Source organism: Callospermophilus lateralis, chromosome 17, assembly GCF_048772815.1.
Source record: "Callospermophilus lateralis isolate mCalLat2 chromosome 17, mCalLat2.hap1, whole genome shotgun sequence".
Lineage (NCBI taxonomy): Eukaryota > Metazoa > Chordata > Mammalia > Rodentia > Sciuridae > Callospermophilus > Callospermophilus lateralis.
Window position 1 is genome coordinate 17,036,882 of NC_135321.1, and position 23,086 is coordinate 17,059,967.

Below are 23,086 nucleotides of genomic sequence, written 5' to 3' on the forward strand. Positions count from 1 at the left end.
TCTGTGGATCCAGAAGAATCGCTTCACATTCTCCCTGAGAAAATAGATAGCCATGTGACTTGGCTGGCTTAAATATTTACTCACTGGGGAGATGGATCAGTTTGTGTGTATTTAATGCTGGGAAATATAGGCCCCGTCTTTATATTGGAAAATAAATGTGTGGGTCCTCTAAGTCGGGCCCTGCCAGCTGTTAAATAAACCTCGAAAAATTTTAATTCAACAAGAAAGCCATGTGTATGTGGGAGGAAAGGGTCATCAGACCACTGAGATTGTGGGAATTAAGTGAAAAATCTTTGTTGTTTTTGGTAGCAGAACAACTTTGGATTCATCATGATCTCACTCTGTTACTACAGAAGTTTATTTCCTGGTAGGCTTTTTTTTTTTTTTTTAATGTGGATAAATATAGACAAAACAAAATTTACCATTTCAACTACTTCTAAGTTTACAGTCTGGTGGTATTAAATGCAATCACAGTGTTGGACAACCAGCCAGCACCAGGGTCCATTCACAGGACTTTTTCAAATTCCCAAAATTCAAATTCCCACTGAAGCTCTATACCTATTAAACAGAAATTTCCAGTTCACCCTATTCCCAGTAATTGTTAACCTTTATTCTGGTTTTCTCTCTCTGTGAATTGAATCACTCTAGGGTTCCTCATGTTAAGTAGAATCATATAATATTTGTCCTTTTGAGACTGACTTATTGTTTTCAGCATAAAGCCTTCAAGGTTCATCCACGTTGTCACGTGCTCCAGAATTTCCTTCTCCTGCACGGGTGAATAGCATTCTATACCTGACATTTGTGTATCCGTTCATCCAAATGATGCCTGCTCTGGTTTGTCTGTCTTTGAGGATTGGGAATAATGCTGCTGCCGACCTGAACATGTAGGAATCTGTTTGCTGATGTGGGTTTTGGAGCTCTGGAGAAATGTATCTTTCATAAATTAGATGGATGGAGACGTGTGGTATTTAATTCCATACTTTGCTCCAAAACTGCTGGAAGAGAACTTGGGGGACTGCAGGAGAATGGCTGTATTGGAGACCCGAGAGGGACAGCCTTGTGCCTTCTTTTCAAGCTGCTCTTAGTAAGGTGACGGATTTGTCTCTCCATCACCCAACTGGCCTGCCGTGAAGTTGACAGCTGCTATGTGCCAGGGCAGGTGTGAAAGCTCGGGATACATGGCTCCAGTACCTGGCCATCTGCACAGACCACAGCTGCCTGTGGAGAGGATATACCAGGGTGGAGAAAAAAAAAAAAATCCTAAACTTCCTACTAGAGTTCAAAAAAAGTTTTAATTGCATACTTAGGTGTCAGATTCTTTTCCACCTTAAGGTAGAATCCATGGCTTTAAAGCTAGGCTCCAATAAAGAAAATGTGGCACATATACACAATGGAATAGTACTCAACATAAAGAGGAATGAGATTATGGCATTTGCCAGTAATTGGATAGAACTGGAGGCTATCAGGCTAAGTGAAATAAGCCAATCCCCCCAAACCAAATGTTCTCTGATATGTAGATGCTAACCTACAATGGGTGGGGGAGGTGGGCAGTGGAGGCTCACTGGATTGGGCAGGGGTGAATAGGAATAAGAGAGGGGGATGGGAATGGGAAAGACTGTAGAATGAATCACACATAACTTTCCTATGTTCACTTATGAATACATGACCAGTGTAACTCCGTATCATGTACAACCACAAGAATGGGAAGTTATACTCTATGTATGAGAAATATGTCAAAATGCATTCTACTGTCATATGTAACTAAAAATATCAAATTAAAAAATATAATAAAAAAATAAATTTAGTTGCTGAAAAAAACAACAATAACAAAAGACAATCTAAGGCTCCAAGGCAGAAGGTCAGTTGTAGACTGCAGCATGGCTGACCTGCCAACTATTGAATCCCCCTAAGAGTGTGTGGCAGCTTAAAGCCAGGAGCCCATTGGAATTATATGTCAGTCTGTCATGTTATAAACCTCTTAACCTGTATTTTTGGGGGGTGGGGGGGAGTGGGGGGGTTCCTGGGAATTGAACTGTATTTTCTAGAAAACAAAAGTTTATGATATGAGTTTATACTCCTAAGTGCCCTAAAAATTAGCCAAATGGGAATTTGCTCATTTGAAAAGCAGGATTTGGGGGCTAGGTTTGTAGCTCAGTGGAAAAGTGCTTGCCTAGCACACGAGAGGACCTGGGTTTGATCCTTGGCAACACATAAAAATAAATAAATTAAATACAAGTATTGTGTCCATCTACAACTTTAAAAATAAAATAAATGAGAGTAGGGTTTTATTTATTTATTAAGATTTTAATTTATTCCATACTGGGAATTGAACCCAGGACCTCATGCCTGTTAGACAAATGCTGTATCACTGAGCTACATCCCCAGCCCAGGGTTTTCTTAAAAAAAAAAAAAACAAAACTTCAACCTAAAGTACCACCGTCCCTGGGTGTCCCTTCCTCTTTCGAACCTCAAGCTAATCACAACCACAGACGGCTCCTGGGGCTAACATAGCTAATCGGGCCATGTGACACTTTGTGCAGCTCTACTTTTTTAAGATAATTTACATTTTTTTTTTATCAGTCTTATGCTTCCTCCATTATAGAGAGAAAAGTAAATATTCTCTCAAAGGTCAGTGTGAGAATGTCAGGCCTCGTGAAGGGTGACCTAATGGCACTTACCTTGTCCTGAATCCTTGAGATCAATTGGACCAAGACTATTTAAAGCAAAAGAACACTGGCGGACCCTGAGGTTTTAGTTAGGAATTGTCATACTTGGAGTTCTCTCATGACACTTCCTGTCTCCTGGGTTGTTCCCAGGGTGGAGGCCCCTCCCACCCTCCCACCAACCCTTACAAAGTCTGAAAGACAAACTGAGGCAGCTGCCAGTCAGATGTCCCTCAGACGTGTAAGGGTTGCACTCTGTGCCAGGTACTGGAGGTGCTAGTGAACAGAGGAGAGAGCCTGTCCCCAGGTGGCTTACTCACATTTGGGTGACAGATGGGGGAGACAAGGATATATAATGAATAGGCAAATGATACAGCACGCTCTGAGACATGCTGGGAAGACAGGGAGCACACTGCAGTGTCAATAGAGGGGTGACCCCTAAGCACTCAGAGGAAAGGGTGGCCCAGGAAGATCTGCAGAGTGGACCAGGCAGAGCGGAGAGAAAACTTGGACAAGTCCTGAGGTGGGAGTGCCTGGCTTGTCTGATGAGCAGAGGGGGCTGTGACTTGAGTGAGTGGGGGAGGGAGGGAGAAGGAAAAGAGGAAAGCAGAGTGGGGTGGGGGATTGGGCAGGACCTCCCAGGCTGTGTAAGGACTTTGGCTTTGACTTTGAGTGAGCTGGAGAGGGAGGGTGCCAGATGTTGCTCTTTGGAGAGGTGAAATCTAACTAGGGTCCTTGTTGTTTTGTGAAAGGCAGCAGCAGGTAGGGTAGGACTGGGGTGGGGGTTGAGGAAGACGCTCCTGATCAGGGATACCAGGTAAAAGGCTAGACCAGGAGAGCTGTGATGGAATTTTCCAGCAGAGCAGCAGCCTTGGGGGTTCAGATGGGGGATGGGGGGGCAGGTTATGGGACTAGATAGATAGAGATGTAAATTTGATTTGATAGATTTTAAAGGCATCAGGATTTCCAGACAGATTGGGTGTGGCTTAAGAGAGGGGCCAAAGATAACCTGGCAGAGCCTGGATTGCAAAGAGAAATCTGAATCTTGGAATGCCATAAATTCAGTGGGCTGCATTCAGATGGGTGGCCATAGATCATAAAGAAGCTCCTCAGAAATAGACATATAAGGTTTTGTTCAGGGAGTCCTATCTGTGTTTATCATCAGTGTGTCTTCCTAGTTTGGCAGGGCGAGAGGTTGTTAGAAGAAGGGAATGGTTTGCAGGAAGCACAGACCTGTGCTTTTATTGGCGGGAGGGTGCTTTGCAGGCGGTCCATGGGCACCGAGGAGGGAGGCAGCTCTGCAAGACAAACCCCCCTCCTGCATCTCGAAGGTACTGCTCTTTGCCTGATTGGAAAGACAAGCTCTTCCCAACCCCTTAGAAATAAGGGGTGCTTCCTCCCCCATCTCCATTCACATGAGCCTTTAAGACAAAACTTGTTGACAGAGTTCAGGTGCGATGTTGGTCATCCTTTTTTAAGTATTGGGGTTTTTTGGCTTTGGGCAGTAGTGAGGATTGAGCCCAGGGATGCTCTACCACGGGCCTACAACCCCCTCCCCACTTTTATTTTGTATTTTGAGACAGGGTCTCATTAAGTTGCCCAGGCAGGCCCCCAGCTGTGGAGTGCCAGGACTGACTACAAAGTCCACAGAGTTTGTTAGTCATCTAAAGATACTGGCTTTCTGGTGGCCTCGTGATTTTCTTTCACCCAATGATTCCATAATTATTTATTGGATACCCACTACTCTCCAGGCCCTGTGCCAGTGCTAGTGGCAGATACAATGTTGAACAAAACCAGCACAGTGGTTCCCTACAAACAGAGTTCTCAGGGTTGTTGGGGTAGGGAGAGAAGAATAGATGTTGAACAAAATAGTGAGCAAAGGGATATGAAAGAAATGGATATTAGAATCAATCTGTGATAAGTGCACTAAAGGAAAATATGATATTACTAACAGAATAAAAATGGCCTACTTTAAAATGGGTGGAGAAGAGTCCAGATGTCCATTGACAGATGAATGGATAAACTAAATGTGATATATCATGCAATAGAGTACTATTCAGCCTCAAAAAGGAAGTTGATTTTGATACATGCTACATGGATGAAGCATTATGCTGATGAAGATATTGTGCTAAGTGAAATAAGCCAGACACAAAAAAAGTAAATATTGCATGAGTCCTCTTACCTGAGATGCCTGGAATAACCAGACTTGTAGAGACAGAAAGTTGAACAATGGTTACTAGGCACTGGGGAATATGGGGAGTTATTCAATGGATACAGAGTTTCAGTTTGGGAAGATGAAAAAGTTCTGAAGATGGATAGTGGAGACAGTGGCATCATAACCAACTTTTTAAAATGGTTTAAATGGTAAATTTTATGTTGCATGTTTTTTTGGCAGTGCTGGGGATTGAACCCAGGGCCTTGTGCATGCGAGGCAAGCACTCTACCAGCTGGGCTACATGGCCTGCCCCTGTTATTTGTTTTAAGTCACAATGAAATGGTCCAGGAGAGTCTCTTGGAGGAGGCTATGCTTGAGACCTAAGGATGAGAAGGCACCTGTCCAAGGACAGTTGATGGGGACATTATGTGCAAGACCCTGAAGAGGTTGATGCTTAGTGCTGTGTTCTGAGAACTATGTGGAGGCCAGAATGGCTGGGGTGCAGGGAGAGGGCTGAGGAGCATGGATGAGGCCCGGCCAAGTTGTGGAGGACCTGATGGACGCCATTAGCAGATTTTTAAGCAGTGTAATGATATAATTTGGCTTCTGGTTTGGGGTGATAAACAAGACTACCATGTGGAGAATGGATTGGGGTGGGAACAAGATGGGAAGTGGGGAGGATAACAGTGCAGAGGCTGCTGTGGCATGTGGAAGAACTCCTGGGGGCTTGGGCTGGGAGGATGGGAATGGGCTGAGAAGTGGAGGGTAGGCGTTAATCCAGCTCCTGTGCATGCCGGGCAGGCACAGATGTGGACTCTTGGCCTACATGATGGGTTAGATTTGAGAACCTAAAAGAAGTGTCTGGTGATTCTCAGGACCGTTCTTTCCCATAATGTGTATAGGGTGATTCAGCAAAACAGACCTGCTGCTTTCATTCACAGAGTGCTGCCTTTCCATGGTCACACTAGCTGGTCTGTCTTGTAGGGTAGGGATTGACTGGTCTCTGTTTTCCAATAGTGGAACTATAACTTGCCTGAGGTCTCTGAACTAGTAATTGACAGAAGCAGAAATTGCACTCAGGTCCCTAGACTTCCCAGGTAAGGGGTCTAGGAACACCTGAACGTTGCAAAACCCATCCAAGTGACTCAGAGTCAGGGTTGCCAGATATAGCAATTAAAAATGCAGTACACACAATTAAGTTTGAATTTCAAGTTTAAAAGTGAACAATTTCTTTGTTTTGGTTTTGGTTTTGGTTTGGTACCAGGGATTGAACCCAGGGGTGCTTAACCACTGAGCTGTGTCCCCAGACCTTTTTTATTTTTGATAAGTATGTCCAGTGTGATATTTGGGACTGACACTAAAAATTATGTGTTGTGTATCTAAAAGTCAAATTTAACTGTGTGCTCTGTATTTTTTTTCTGGTAACCCCACCCTGAAATGAAGTTTCGGAACATAAAACTGTAATTTGAGAACTCCCTCTTCTTTTAAATAAGTGCTGAAACTTCTATGTATTTTGTTTTACTGGGGATTAGGAGAGGAGGATTGGCTTTCGTAGTTTCTCAGAATGATGATGTTGTGATATTTTCCTGGTCTTTGAGGAGTATCTGTCATTTGTAATACTAATGCAGGTCCCCAGCCCTGCAAATATCAGCTCTGTGAGTCACTGAATGGTGGTTTGACTTTGGCTAAGAATACCAATTCTTCACATTTTTAGACCACTTTATAGTTTTAAAATCTGGAGAGTTGGCAGGATAGATGCTATTTCCCTGGAACACAGAAGAAACCCAAGGGAAAGCAATGTATGGGTGGTGGGTGGACAGTGGCAGGAACTGGGTGGGGTGCTTTCCTACTTCTAGTTTAGTGATAAGCTGTCAATCTCTTGAGATCGAATCTGTTTGTGCTTCAAATGATGGACCTGATATTTCACAGCTCACCCTCCTGTTGTAATTTCATGGCTCCACATGATCTCATTTGTCATAAGATTCCCATATTTAAAACTTTCAGGGTGGAATTAATTTTAAGCACTGTAGGTTCAGATGACAAGAAAACATACATCGATGTACAGTGGATTCTGTTTTATTTGTTTTGCATTTGTTTTTATTAATTATTTTTATTTCCACACAATGAATACTATAGTAGGTCCCCTTTTTAGATAAGGCCCTTTTTGTTTAAAGGTTTTGTCCCCCTATTTTGAGAGATGATAAATCTTCAGAAAAATAACACCAACATTCATGTTCCTGACCATTGAGGTTTGACAAGCTTGAGAGTATTTTTAAAAGAAGAGATTTATTTTTGAAAGTTGAAAATAAGTGTTCCAGCACCTGAAATCCCAGCAGCTCAGGAGGCTCAGGCAGGAGGATAGAGAATTCAAAGCCAGTCTCAGCAAAAGTGAGGCTCTAAGCAACTCTATGAGACCCTGTCTCTAAATAAAATGCCCTGACACTAAATAAAATAGAGCTGGAGATATGACTCAGTGGTTGAGTGCCCCTGAGTTCAATCCCTGATACACCAAAGGAAAAAAGAAAAAGAAAACTCAGTGAAGCCAAACTATCAGGAAGGTTCTTGAAACCAGTTTTGAAACAAGCTCAAGGCAAGGCAAGGACCAAGCCACCATGAGAGGAAATGTCACATTGTTGTACCCAGAGCCGTACAACTTCAGTGATCCCAAGAGACCTGCTTTTTATCAGGTGAAGTTTTATCTTCTTATAGGTTTGTTTGCATGTGTCATAGGAAAATCAGTAAGCATGAAGTGGTTCTAAATGAACTTGGCACATAACTAAGAGTGTATAAAGATCAGTAACCATGCTGGGTGTGGTGGTACATTCCTGTAATTGCAGCTGCTTGGGAGGCTGAGGCAGGAGGATTGCAAGTTTGAGGCCAGTTTTCAGCAATTTAGACCCTGTCTCAAAGCTGAAAAATAAAGAAAAGACTAGGGGTGTAGCTCAGTGCTAGAGTGCCCCTGGGTTCAATCCCCAGTACTATAAAAGAAAGAAGAAAAAAAATGAGCATTGCAAGAACTAAAGTACATTTTATTAGCAAAAATAAAATCTTGTTTGCCACTTTGCCTTAGGCACTGGGCAATGATTTCCAATCTAAAAGATTCTTAGAACTTAACATGAATATTACAAAGTTGAGTATCTTTAAACATTTATATTTGAATACTATTTTTTAAATAGTATTTCTATTATAACATCCTGCCAGGCATTCTTTGTATCCTATAGAATGTGTTTAAAGTGTAAGTTGTTCTGGTGTTTTTTTCTGTTCCAGAATGCCCCCAAATCAATGTGATCCTTCATGTTTGGCTGCATTTTATCATCTTTTACGAGAGGAGATAAAGATGAGAGTATCTCTTCTTTGAACTCAGTCAAATCTTGATTTTGTAACTGTCTTTGACATTTTTGGTTTCTAGTTTTCATAAACCATTAAAAGAACCAATTTCATTATTGAGATGAAGGGGCTCAGATGAGAAAATCCAGCAAAACCCCAGCCTTAACATCCCTGCCTGCATTAAACTTGCTGGCTCCTTCCTCCGCTGTCCCCGCTCTAACCTAACATGAGATCATGAGACTTTTGTTTAACTTCTTTGCTTGTTTTCCAGATTATCTCAGACACCACTTTTAGACCAACTCTGAGCATCCTGTGTTTGCAGGCATCTGTAGCAGTAATATAAAAAATTGCAGGGTTATTAATATTTACTAATTATTAATATTAATAGATATTAATATTAATTGATTGTTAAATATTAATAGGTAGGGGAAAAGGATTCAGTGCAAAAGGAAGAAAGATAACAACAAAATGTTTGTAAAAATGTCATTGATAAAAAAGGAATGTTTTCTCTACTGGGACAGAACATGCCTCCTCTGTCTCAGGGTCTCTGCACATACTGTGTTCTTTGCTGGTGACTGTCTTTCTCCTCCTTCCCTCTACCTGATGGTGTGACCACCTCCCAGAAGGCTTCCTGATTCTTGTCCCTTTCAGGTCAAAGTGAGGGCCCTTCTTGTTTCAGTGGCTCTCTGGACAGTCCTGCCCTAGCATGGTTGTTGCCATCTCAGGATGGTAGCTAGTTTTTATTTCCACATGCCAGTCTGGCTTGATCAGTGCCTAGGTCGTAGTTGCTTGGACACTGGTTTTCAAAGTGTGTTCCCTGGACTAGCAACACTAATGTGATGGGGAACCATTCTGGACTCTCTGATTCAGAAGCTCTGGGGCAGGACCCAGCAATCTTTGTCTGTGTGTATATGTTCACACCCGGCTGCCACCTCACCTAGCAGAGAACAGCACCTCAGTAGGGTTTACACCTCCTGCTGTTCTCCAGTCCCGTATTAAATAGTGAATTCAGAGACATCTCTTTTCCACACTGGCATTAGCTGCTGTTATTAAACACATATGAGAGAGAAGGCATTGAACAACTTTGAACCAACAACTATTGGCTGTTTTTAATAGCGACCTGTTAACAACAATAACAAAAAAATCCATTTTGGTCTAATTAGGTTTAAGTTGTGCCTCTCATGCCTTCAATAAACAGCCAGAGGAGAATAACCAAGTTCTTGGACCTTATAACTTAGTAAAAGAGTCACAAACACACATAAACATTTACTTAGTAAAATAGTCTCCAACAAAAAATGGATTTGGCATAACTTTTAGTATCTATTGTCATGCTTTAACATCTCTGGAAAAATGGATTCTTGTGACATTTTGGTTTCAGAGGCTTGTTTGCTATGGTGTACAGAAACTCTTAGACCATTCCTACTGTGAGCTATGAACACAGCTAGCCATGAAAACAGCTGGTACCTGTTCTGTCTTGAGTTGTTATTGGCAAAGCCCAGGGATAGAGAGTTTTCAAGATTTTAAGAGTATTGGGGGGTTAGTGTAACTCTGGTTGTTTCCTAATGTGATGGAGCAAAATTAAGCTTCAAACTTGGCCTGTCTCAGTCAATCAATTTTCAGTGCTTGTCCACAAAACCAGAACATGAGACATTCTAGTGATCCAGGAAGCTCTTACCCTGGTTTTGCTATGAGCTTTTGATAGGCTCTAGTTTATTAAAGACATTTTGGTATAAGGTATCCTTAACCTAACCAACCAGAGTTGATTTTGCCTTCCAGGGGACATTTTAGGTTGTCACTACTCAGGAGATGTTACTAACATCTAGTGGAAGGGACCAGGGATGCTGCTAAAATCCTACAATATGCTGGATGGTCCCCACAAAGAGGTGTCCTGTCCAAAATGCCAATAATGTCGAGGCTGAGAAATCCTGTCCTAAACCCTTAAAATGCTGGGGCCCCACAGGACTCATTGCCGACACGTTTCTCACTCCCTGCAGTGTACCTCCCATGTACCCCAAACCTACTCCATTGAGAAGTGAACCCCTGCCCATTTTAGAAGGTAAGGCCTCTCCAGCTGATGCTTTCATGAGAAATCCTTTCATAGAAATCTCCAAGATCCGATGCTTCTACCTCCAGAAGACCTTGGCTCCAACCAATTTTCCCCACCTCTGCTGCCCTCCATTAAGTTCAAGTCACCATCCTCCCTCCCCTCCCTGGACCATTCCAGTGGTCTCCTAACCAAGGTCTCCATTTCCACCCTGCCTCCTCCAACTCAGACTGCCCGTCGGATCCTGGGTCTTGTCCACACCCAGCAGCAAAACCTTTTAGTGGCTCACCACTGCAGCCATGACAGCTCGGACCCCTGCCTCCTAATAACTCCAATCTTGTCCTCCTCAGCCTCAGTATGGAGCGTGGCAAGTCCTTCCCTGTGCCAGGACCTTCACATTTGTTGCTATCTCACCCGAGACGCTCTGCCACAGAACCTCCTCCTTGTCTTTCACTTTTGGGCTTGTGTCATTTCAGAGTCTTCTCTGACCACTTCTGCTAGAGGAGGTCCTTCCTAAACCAGGCATGGTGGCACACACCTGCTACCCTAGCTTCTCGGGAGGCAGAGGCAGGAGGAAGATCCATGCCTGCCAGGGCAGCTGAGCAAGACCCTGTCTCAAAATAGCAGCGAAAAAGACAACCAGGGAGCTCCCTCCAAGTTAGGCCCTCCGCTGTTTTTCTTATATTCATCAGAGTGTAACCCTTTATTTATTTGTTGGATTATTGGAGTGCTGTTCCTGTGAGGTTGGACACTCCCTAAAGAGGGACCACATCTGTCTTGCTCACTGTAGCTCTGTGGCTAACGAGGACTGAGTCCTGCTGTTGGAATAATGTTAACATAATACTGGTGAGAGTAGTTACTGCTTGGTGGTGAGCGAATGAGGACTAGATATGATTGAGAGAGGCAGTAAGAAATGTGAGCTGTGGGATCATGAGGAGGGGAGTTGCTAACTCAGTTTAGGGGTGTTCAGGAAGGTTCCTAAGAAAGGGTTATATTGGAGAGTCACTTTGAGAAGAATGATTTGGGGTTTCCCAAGCTTGGAAAAATGATAAAAAGTTCCAGTTGGTGTAGGTGGGAGAAATGCTTGAAATTAAATGGATCCTAGAGAAAATCTAGGATCACCCAGAGTGCCAACCTCCACCTTATAGACCAGCAGAGTGCCAAACATGAACTTTCATGAGAACCTCCTGAAGATCTTGTTAAAAATGTAGATTTGGAGTTTGGTCATGGGTGAAGTTCTCCATTTCTAATAAGCTGTAGATGAGGCAGATGATGCTGGTCCATGGGCCTCACTTTGAGTAGCAAGGACATAGAGAATAGGAGAAGACCAGAAATGCTGGCATGACTGTACCATGTCCCTTCACATGTGCTAGAGGAGCTTACTTCTGTTCCCTTCAATGCTTAATTTTCTTTTAGATCATCTCCTTGTGGTTTTATTTAAAGTTCTTATTCCCCATGGGCCTTCCCATGTTATTAAAGGAATAGGAAAAAACAAGAAGACTACTTACGCCACAGGTGCCCACCCTGTTGTGTCTGGTCATCAGTGTCAAAGGACCACAGTAAGCATGTTAGTACTTTTGTTAAACACCAAGCCACCTCAATATTATCTTATCATTGGCTGCATTCCATCAGATGCCCTGTCCTCTGCAATCTGCAAATTATTTTTGTTATGGTTTCTCAGTAGAGTATTTTTGGTCTGGATGGTGTGTTTCATCACTTACACTCCTAGGAGTAGGACGGAACTTCCCTTCACCAGCCTCTGTATCTTTAGAAAAGACAAAGTAGGATTAATCCAATCTGGTCATCAGTTGGAGGGTGAATTTATAGTTAACTATAAAAAAATTATAGTTATTGGTATATATACACAATGGAATATTACTCAGCATTAACATAGAATAAAATTATGGCATTTGCAGGTAAATGGATGGAGTTGGAGAATATAATGCTAAGTGAAGTAAGCCAATCCCAAAAAACCAAAGGCTGAATGTTTTCTTTGATATGAGGATGCTGACTCATAATGGCGATGGGTGCGGGGAGCATGGGAGGAATAGAGGGACTTTGGATAGGGCAAAGGGGAGGGAGGGGAAGGGAGGAAGCATGGGGGTAGGAAAGATTGTGGAATGAGATGGACATCATTACCCTAAGTACATGTATGAAGACTTTACTTTGTGTACGACCAGTGACTTGAAAAATTGTACTCTATATGTATAATATGAAATGAATGGCATTCTGTCATCATATATAACAAATTAGAATAAATAAATAATTTTAAAAAATAAAATATGAATTAATATGAACAAGAAAAAAAATTATAGTTAAGCAGTTGAACGTCACATTGTCCAGGGCCTCTTTTAAGATGCATCTGGCATGAGTACTGAGGAATTTCTATGTGTGGGTGTGGTCATTCATTCTTGGCTTTCTGATAGATGAGGTCCTCAAACTTGGCTGCACATTAGAACCACCCAGGAAGCATAAAAAATGTTGATGGCTGACCTGAGGACTTCACTTCCAGAGATACTAATTAATCAAACAGGAATACACCTAGGGCAATTCTAGTGTATAGTCAAGACAGAACTGCTTGGGAGGTAGACAGTGTCAGAGTCCATACCATTTATACCATGTTTTTAGTGTATCAGAAATTTGCTTGGGCCAACAGGGCACAGTGGTGCATGCTTATACTCCTGGCATAGAAGGAGGCTACAGCAAAGGATCTCAAGTTCAAGGCCAGCCTCAGCAATTTATCAAGATCCTAAGTAACTTAGCAAGATTCTGTCTCAAAATTTTTTTAAACAAGGCTTTGGGTTTGTGGAAATGTCTAGATAGGAACCTATAATGGAAGAGATTGAAATACATGAGTGGTGTAAGATAAGGAGGGGATTCTGCAACACATCAGTCGTGGGGGGCCTTGATCAAGACACTGAACTTCATAGCTCAGGTCTGTGGAGTTATTTGCTTATGACAAAGTGCTTTCACTTGCAATATCTTATTTTCTCAAGAATTCTTAAGAGAGCAGGGCACCTTCCCCTCTGATCCTCTCTGCACAGTCTTGAGTTGTCTGCGATTCAGCTGCAGCATCCCTGTGGCCTGTGGGCCTCCCACAGGTTTCCCGGGCTGGTTCATGTGTGGCGTCCCCAGGCTCCCATGTTCCTGGCCGTCCCATCCTCTCCTGAAATTACTGTATTCAACTTTAACAGTATGCATTGGGGCTGTCACCCCATGAGATGTAGTGAGAGGGTCATCATAACTTCTTCCTCCCTAGTCCATGAAGGGAGGCCTTCAGGAAATGACGAGTTAATTATTTAGTACATTCATTTCCACTTTAAAGATGGGGACACTGAGGCCCAGGGAGACTAAACACACCTCTAGTACTCTTAACCTTCCCTCCATCTTTCTAAGCTCTGGATCCATCTTCTCAAAAGAAAGTATCGGGATATTTTCTTAACAACTTTGATAGCTCTAAAATAGGTTGGTCTGTTTTATGATTTTAACTAGTATTGCCAACATTCAACGAAACACTCCAGACAGGGGTGAATTGGTCTCAAGAATAAAGATATGATCAAAGTAATCCACCTGTTGGCAAGAAAGAAAATTTATATCACACCTCGCCCTAGAACAGGACCCCAGCCCTGACTGCTGGGCATTGTAATCACTTCAGGGAACTTTGAAAAAAGTAGAACTTCCTGTCTGAAATCCCCAAGTGATTTTGAAGCAGAGGAATCAGGATTTAAGGTCTGCTTTTTGATGCTCTTGGAGATTACTCATATTTGACCAGCAGTGAATGATTTTCAAACCTGTTTTTAGTCAGGTAACCGTGGTACACACCTGTCATCGCAGTAACTGGGGAGACGGAGGCAGGAGGATCATACATTTCAGGCCAGCCTGGGCAATTTAGTGAGATTGTGTCTCAGAATAAAAAATAAGAAGGACTGGGGATGTAGTTCAGTGGTAGAGCACTCCTGGGTTCAATCCCCAGAACTGCAAAAACCCAAAACAGGAACCCCAAACCCCCATTTTGATGAACTGTAAACAGCTGGCTGATCCCAAAGCAGCCTCAGCTGAGCAGCCGCAGCGTCCAGGCCACACACATTGCTGAGAAGAGGAAGTTGTCTTCTGCTTAAATCATGCCCTATCAGGGATGTGGCTATTGAGACTGGACTCTTGACCACTTAGAAGTCATTTCCTAATCAGTTAGGGTGATGAGGAGGAGGAGGGCTGGGTGTGCCTGAAATTGAAAGAAGGGAAGAAATTCAGAACCACATCCCTGCTCTGTGAGGGTGAGACTGTCCCCAGGTGGCCTAAGATATGGGTATCGTAATATTATTGCCATCAGGCAGCCCCTTTGGCTAAAGCCAATTAAGAGATTTTGAGAGTTGCAAAATTTTAAGGGTCAAGCAAGTGTATTTTGTGGAGTTTAAATGAACACTACAGAATCCGGGTGGCCAGGTCTTCACAGAAGTTTCTCTGTCCTGGCCTCCCGCCTGCCAGCCCTGTCCTGGAAGCCTGCCCATCACAGTTTTAATTGTTAAATTCCCGGAGCGTGAATATATGTAAACATACAACAGGATGTTCCTCCCAGCTGTGTGGAGGGACCTGGAGCCAGCAAGACGGGCCTCCTCCTTCAAATTGAGCAAAACTTCAGTTACGTTTACAGGAATGATAGTCGTGCATTTTCATTTTTTAAAGGACTTTAAAAATTTCCACCAGTTGAGTATGTTTTCATCCACTCCTGGACTTACTTGAGTTAAGTACAAGATTAAAAAAAAAAAAAAAAAGATACTTGGTTTACCTTTTGCAACTTCAGCTTTTGAACATTTCTCTATATTTATTGACATCTTTCAAAACAGTTTTATATTTACAAATAACTTGGGGAATTTGAGGTGCAGGACAATCCATACGTAAGGAGAATCAGAAATATGGACTTGAGTTCCTTGCTTTTTTCAGCTTCTGAAGTCTAGCATGTATCATAGGGTTAGCAGAAAGAGAATATTTACCATTATACCTATTTCTTTTTTTTTTTTTCGTTCAATAAGTTAAAAATTGGTAATGAATCGTACCAAAAATAAGATTAAAAACAACATGTTCAGTGTTGCTAACACAAAATAGCGAGCTTTAGGCCATAGTTGATATCAACTTCAGATTTTACTAGTTAATTTTAAATTTTATTTTTGTCTCCTCGGGCAGCCCTCTGTCCATGAAAGCTCATAGTTCTTTGCCTTTCTGATACTGGGGTTTGAGTGAAGTCATTTCCCTCTGGTTTTCATTTTATTGCCAGATTTCTTCTGCTTGTTCCAAAAAAGTTCTCTCAAATCACTTTTGACCAAATTTGGTCGCTGCTAACACATCTCAGGATTCTTGTGTAATTTCTCTCTGGTTTTCATTTTACTGCTGGACTTCCATAAAAGCCTTCCCAAACAACCTCAGACCAAATTTGGACCCTGCTGAAGGATCTGCTTAGGTATAATTTCATGAGTGCCTCTCCTTACAGATGATCTCCCCTTGAGTTAGGTCTTGTGAGGCCCTTCTAATGAAGAGCATATGGTCATGGCAATGGGATGTTACTTCTGAGGCTGGGGTACAAACAGAACCTACATCCCTGCTGCTCAAGTTCTTTGGCGGTCTCCCTTGCTCTGAGAGAAGCCAGCCTCCCTCCATGTTGGATCTGCCTCATGGAGAGACATATGGCAAAGGACTAAGGGTGTCCTCCAACTAACAGCCCATGAGGAACTGAGTTCTGCCTGTTAGGTAGTAGCTAGGAGTGAGCAGTGAGATGCTTGGTAAGGTCATAGAGTGTTCTTGAAATTACCTCATGTTCCTTCTTTGTGATGAGGTCAAAAAGTGTTCTTTAAATTACTTTGGGGGTCCTTCTTTAAACTATCTTAAGAAATCAAATGGTGGAATTTAATCTGTAGAAAACAAACAAAAGTAAGGGAGCTATTTGTAAAACATGTCAAGAGAAAAGGATTCATGGGACCAACTCTTGACAGGGTTCACTGAGGGTGATGTGAAATTAGGAGTTATGGCTATAAGCATCTCCAATTTTCTGGGAAGAAAGATTCCTTTAGTAACACAGGTGCATTAAGGTAACTTCTGACCAGCTATTGACCCCAGTGCCCACATCAACGTGGAATTGACTTGTAGATGAAGCCACCCTAAATAGGATGGCCATCATGACAGTTCCAAAGAGGACCAATTAAGGTAAAAAATTTCACCACCCAACATGAAGGAGGAGTTGAACACCTCATTGACAAAGGTCATGGAAGGAGGACCCCAGATTTCAAGTTAACCATAAAATAATAATAAATATGGGGACAGCATTGTCTCCTTTGTTGTTCTCTGCTCAGAGACAGCCCACTCTCTCTCTTGAGAGTGCTCTCTGCTTAAGCCTCACTTTGCTTTTACTTTACTTTCACCTGTAATAAACTTCTCTGGCGTGACGTTTGGTGTCTGACTTTAAATTTTCTTGTGTTGCAACACAAGAACCGAGGTTTGGAGTTTCAGCTTCCTGCTTGCCTGTGACACTGCCAACAACCCAAGAGTACGCTAGGAATGGGATCCTCCCAGAGTGAACTTTCAGGTGACTGTGGTCTGGTTGACACCTTGATTGTAGCCTTGTGAGAGATCCTGAGCCATGCCCTGCTTGCCAAGCATCTGAAACTGAGATGATAAATGCTTGTGTTCTATACTGCTAAAGTTTGGTGTATTTTGTTAGGCATCTAGCTAAATCTAACTAATATGAGGACAAAGACTTGAAAAGTTCAGCTGAAGTGTCCCCTGCCTTTGGGCAGCTTACAGTTTATCTACTATAATTTCTTTGGTTGTCTGGCATTACTGATAAGGCAAGGTGTGAACCCATTATCCTTACTTATTTCCTGATAAAGAGTTGTAACAAAAAAAAATTCAAACTTCAGATTTTGCCCCACATATTTCTTTAGTTTTTTTTTTTTATAAGCAATACGTGCAAGAGGTACAATCCTCACCAACTACAAAACGATGTCGAGTATAAGATGTGCCTCCTTGCCCTCTTTGACCCCATTACTCACTCCCCTTCTCCAAATGTCCCAGCCATTCCCGGGTTCACTGGTTAACTTTCTAGGGAAGGTCTACACATTTCCAAATAAGTACAAACATGCCCCCTGCCCCCAAACAAATGGCAGTGGAATTTAACAAATTCTACAGATTAAATTAAATTTGCCTAGATAGAGACAGATAGAAATCAGATTGAAATCTTAGGTGGTTTCTGCCTTTGGAATCTGCTCTCAAATGAAGAGATAAGAGCTGGAGGAAACAGCTGGAAAACATCAGGGAGAAAAGAAAGTGGTCAGTCACCTGTAGCATAAGGGTGGGCTAGAGAGGGCTTCAGAGAAGCCTTCTGGTTTACCCACTTGCCTTTGGGCAAAAACACCTGGGTATGCTTCTTTTGAAAAGCTTCTACAGTGACATTTGCTGTTGACCTTTGGGGAGGGCGGGATGGGAGGAGTAATTTTTTTATATTAGAAAATGTACCAATCTGTCCATTCTTTTGATATTTCTGGTGAGCTTCACCCTAAGAACCCTTCCTATTGTGAAAACTTGCTTTGTCTTTGTTGGTTTTGCAGTGCTGGGGGTCAAACCTGGGCCTCCTGTATGCTAGGAAAGCACCCCACGAGCTGCGCTCCTAACCCCAAATTGCACGGTTGCTCCTGGCCACTTCTAAGAAATTAATGTGATTCTGAGCTGGATGGGGACTGGGTGCCGAGGTCAGAGGCAAAGAGAGAGAGGGGCTTGCTATTGGACTTCCACTTCTTTCTATGCTCCAGGGCATGATCTGAGTCCCCAAGTGTTATTAATTGGGGTGGGGGGTGTCCCAGGCTACCAAAACAAGAATTGATCTTTTCCCTGGCTGGCCTGAGACCCTCGCCACACATCTTAACCTGCTCCTGGCTCAGTATCCTTTCTGTGAACTGAAGGTGATGAAACCAAATCATTAAGCCGGATCATTAAACCAGCTTCATGGTAAGTGCAGATAATTCATGCCCAGCAAGAGGTTGACTTAGGAGTTTAAGGTGGTGTTATTATTCCAGGCATTACTTTTAAACTGACAGGTGTCCTGCCAAAGGAAGTCTCAGTGGAGGCCAAGCGGTCAGACGCTGGCTGAACACAGAGGTCAGATTTGTTTCCTGTGTGTGGAGTGTCAGCTCAAGTGAATCGAATCCTAAAGTTGACTTACCTGGTGGTTATGCCAAGTAATAAGAAGAACTAATCCTGTTTATTTTTGTTTGGAAACTATAGAAAAGGCAGCCTTCAAACAAATCGTACTGTTGTTTCCAAAGACTCCTGCTTCCTGTGACTGGAATCCAGTGTCATCTACCCTTGTGCTGGTACCATTTTTTCTTTTATTGCCATTTTTCTTTTATTGTGACTAAAGCAACATAGGAGAGGACAGATTTTAAATGTTTACTTAATTTTGACACTGCTCCCCAACAGAGTTTCTTGCTCTAGGTAGAAGCACTAATTAAAGTTTCTTTATTTTAGGCCAATCACTTGTGACCCTGATAATGTGGTCAGACCCCGATCGATCCTTCTCTCCCTGCCTCTTTCTCTTCCCTCTTCCTCCTTTTTTCTCTTCTTCTCCCCATCCTTCTCCAAATATTTGAGTACCTACTATGTGCCAGGCTCTTCTAAATATTTTGGATGCAGCAGAGATAAAAAGAGTCAAAGTCCCTTACTTCCTGCCCTGATGGCACCTTCATCTTCGTTTGGACAGACAGAGGAAACCAACACGTGGCATGAACATTTATCACATGATGACAAGTGCCATTAGAAAAATAGCAGGAGGAGTAGACGAGGCCAAGGGCTGACTAGTTTGTTCAGGTGACTGGGGAGGCCTCATTAGGAAGGTGACCTTTCATCCAGTCAGCAAATATCTCTGCCATGTTTCCTGTGTCTCAGGCTCTGCTCTCAGGGCTGGGGATCTGTCTGAGTGACAGGAAGAGAGTGAGCTGGTGGAAAGAGGCAGATCATCCATGCATTTAGAGTCTGCCCAAAGATTGGAAGTGCTATAGGACACAGTGTAAAGAAGGGATCCCGGGGGTTAGGGTTGCACAGTTCAAACGTGATGGCAATCGGGCAGGTTCCCTAAAAGGGTGACATCTCAGCTAAGGTGGTTTCTACAGGGGGCTGAGCCCTGTGGCTACTGAGGAAGATGGACTCAGGGACAGATACTGCACAATACTGGGGATTGGGGGGATGTTCCAGAAGCTACCAGGAGTAGAGAGGGTGGGTGGACAGAGAAGAGAGAGTGAGGATGGAGGAGAAGAAAAGAGAGTGGGTAGATTGGGGTTCAGTCTGAGAGAAATGAGAACCCATGGCAGGTAGGACTTTGAGCCAAGGAGTAACAAGACGCTTCTGAAAGAATCCATCTGCTTTCTGTGCTGAATTCAGTCTGGAGGTGCCTGGAAGCCAGGTGACAGATCATGGGTCTTCAACCAGGCAGGGAGCAGGGGGATGGGGTGAGGTTGTAGGTTCTGGAAACCTTTGGAAGGCAGAGCCAACAGTGGATCTAGCACAGGGTGGAGAAAGGAAAGTCCAGACATCTCCAGGTGTTTGGCCAGAGCTCCTGAAAGGGTGGAGTTGACTTTCACTGAAGTGAAGGAGTCTAGGAGAAGAGCGGGGTTAGGAGTGGGGATGAGTCGGGCACAGTGGTGCATGATTGTAATCACAGCAGCTTGGGAGGCTGAGGCAGGAGGATCGTGAGTTGAAAGCCAGTCTCAGCAAAAGCAAGGCATTTAGCAACTCACTGAGATCCTGTGTCTGAATAAAATACAAAATAGGGCTGGGGATGTGGTTCAGTGGTCCAGGGCCCCTGAGTTTAATCCCCGGTACCCACCCCCTCCACACACACACACACACAAAAAAAAAAAAAAAAAAAACAGTGGGGATGAGAGGCTCTGTTATGTTTGAGTCAAGAGCTGAAGTTTTAAAGTTAGCTTCCTTTTGCAATTAGAAAGACGAAGGAACCACCCTCCTCTTCAACAAAATACTAAGTGTGTGTAGCATCTGTTGCCAAAGTGTATCCTAATGAGAAGAGGAAACTAAAAACTTTGCTTGCACTCTTTTCTTCCCTGACATTCTTCCCCCCAGCCCCCAACCCTCATGAAGGAGGGGTGAAATGCTGCTGCTTGGCCCAGAGACCAACCCACCCCTCCCCTGCTGCACTCCTTGTCGGCCTCTGCCTTTGTCCTGTCTGCAGGGACAGTAGGAATTTGCTGCAATCTTGTCTTGGCCACAGATTAGCACTGTCTCTTCCTGGAGTTGCTGGTCAGGGTTATCATTTCCAAAGTGCTCATCTGATTGGGACAGTTCCAGTTGGGGAGGACCCAGGTTTCTTGCTGGATGGGCTCTCCGCCTTCTCACCTCTGCTTCAGACCTCAGGGCCCAGCTCATTTCTTCGGGGACATCTTCCTAGCCTCCTCTCTCTGCTCTGAGTCCCCATTGTCCCTGGGGCTCCTCCATCAGTGTAAAGGAATATTTCTGTGGACTAGAATCCTGTCTGCCCACCTCAGTCTTCAGCTTCCTGGAGATAGGAGCCAGGCGGCTTTCCTGCAGCTAACTGAGCACCTGTCATGGAGTCCACCTGTCCTGTTCTGGGAAGCCTCTAATGGCCTCCCCTTTTCAGTGCATGAATTCCAAGTGCCTCTAACCCACAAGGCCTTTCCAGCCTTGCCTTGGTCTGCTTTCCAGCCTCTTGTAACCACTGCTGTCCTTGTTCCTCTGCCTAGGTACACTGCAGTGATTGAGCTACTTCTGTATACACAGTAGGGCTGATCATTTGCCCCAGATGTCCTTCTCCTGAATACCTTCTCCTTTCATTCCTTCCTCCCTGCCAACCTGCTCAGGGTCCCGTGGGATCTTCAAGGCCCAACTCAAATACCATCCTTCCTCCACCCTTGACTGATCATCAGGTCAATTGAACTCTCTGCATTCTCTGTCTAGCCCCAGGAACAATGGATTCCAGTTAGACCACTGTTTCTGATAGACTACGGGTGGATGAGATGAGGTTGGGGCCCATATTTCCTTTGGCCTTACATTCTTATCTACAGGTACTTTCTAGACTTACATATACAGGCACTTTATATATTATGTACGCTTATATCTTTCATGTATTTATTTTATCTTTATATACTTGAGTATACTTTGTATCTTTTATATATTTATATACTTATCTTTATACTCTATGTGCTTATATACTTTATATATAAAAAAATTACTTATTTTATTGCATTGATTTGGGAGTAATAAAGGAAACAGTGAACGTTTATATTTTAGGGGGTTTGTTTCCTAGGATTAATTCTTTTCGTTTTGTTCTGTTTGGATACTGGGGATTGAACCCAGGGTTGCTCTACCACTGAGCTACATCCCCTGTCCTTTTTATTTTGGGACAGGACCTCACTAAGTTGAGACTGTCCTCAAACGTGTCATCCTTCTATCTCAGTCTCCCGAGTCACTGGAATTAAAAACATGTGTTACCATGCCTGACCCTAGTATTAATTTTAACTCTTCTGTTAACCAAGTTACAGATTTGGCCTCAGAAAACTTGGGAAGGTTTTGTTTTGGGGGCTTAGTTTTTGTTTTCCTTTTTAGCACAACTTTAGGAAAGTTTTTAAGAATCAAATCCAATGTAATAGATTTCTTTATAAAAACCAATAGAACATAGTTTTTAAATATAAACCAATATAAATACTTCTTTGGAGTAGACCACTGTAGCCATGCTTTCTGAGAGCCATTATGTTGATGACTGTCTTTATCATAACATCTGTGGTGGGAACTGGAACTCTAAGCACAGGTTTATTTGCCTCGAAGCTAATGGTACACCCTGTTGATTCCCTCCCAGATGTCTCTAGAGAGTTTCTTTGCCCTAAGCTGTGTTACCTTTGGAATGTGTTTTTTTGTTGTTGTTGTGTTGTTGTTGCTGTTTGTTTGTTTGTTTTTTTGGTTGTTCCTACCATACTGCTAAGTGTGCCCTTGAGTTACAGGAGAACTAATTTATCTTGTTTGGTTCTACTCATATCTTTGGAAACTGAACGCATTCTGATCAGCTCATTGGCTTCCAAGGTCAGGAATTTCAGTAAGATTTAGACCTGAGGCCCTACCCCATGCACCCTGTCACTTGTGTGGACGAGTGAATCATAAGGCCCAGAGGACAACCTGTCACTTATCAGAAAGGAAGCTCTGCCATTGGCTTTTGAAGTGCACTTACCTAAAAATAACCCCTCAGCCGGATTTTGGGAAACTTGATGATCTCAGGTCATTTGGGAATTATAAAAAAGGCGATGGAGAGACCAGGAAGTCAGGGAATTGTGTCCCACATCCAGTGCTGAGTCCAGTACTTAGAAAGGAGATGATGATATCCTGGTTCTTTCTACAGCAGCAGGGGAAAGTAGGAACATCTCAAAAATGTTTGTAAAAATGATTGTCTGCTTTCACTTTATGGGTTCAATAAAAACACGTGAGTGTGTAAGGGATCTTACGTATCCAGTCAAGTAGTTTGTCTGCATTAGAAATAGCTCTATTTGGATTTTATGAAATGGTTATGAAAAAAGATTTACCATCTTGCTGGGCGCAGTTTCAGCTTAGGAGGCTAAAACAGGAGGATAGCAAGTTCAAAGCCAGCCTCAGCAACGGTGAGGCTCTAAGCAACTCAGTGAGACCCTGTCTTTAATAAAAAGATAAAAATAGGGCTGGGGATGTGGCTCAGTGGTTGAGTGTTCCTGGGGGGGGTCCCCAGTACCCCCCAAAATTTTACCATCTTAATTCTCATCTTTTGCTACCCGCATTAAATCCTGACCTCCTCTTGAGAAGGGTTAAAGTCCACATATATAAAATATATTGTTTTAGTTATAGATGGACACAATACCTTTA

At 43.0% G+C, this 23,086-nt stretch overlaps 1 non-coding gene across 1 annotated transcript; it reads right to left on the reverse strand.

Annotated features, from left to right (window-relative positions):
- Window positions 1–5,052: 5,052 nt before the first annotated feature.
- Window positions 5,053–5,125, reverse strand: Trnaa-cgc (transfer RNA alanine (anticodon CGC)). Its single transcript has one exon. It is a non-coding gene; the product is annotated as a tRNA-Ala (tRNA).
- Between the last annotated feature and the right edge of the window lie 17,961 nt (window positions 5,126–23,086).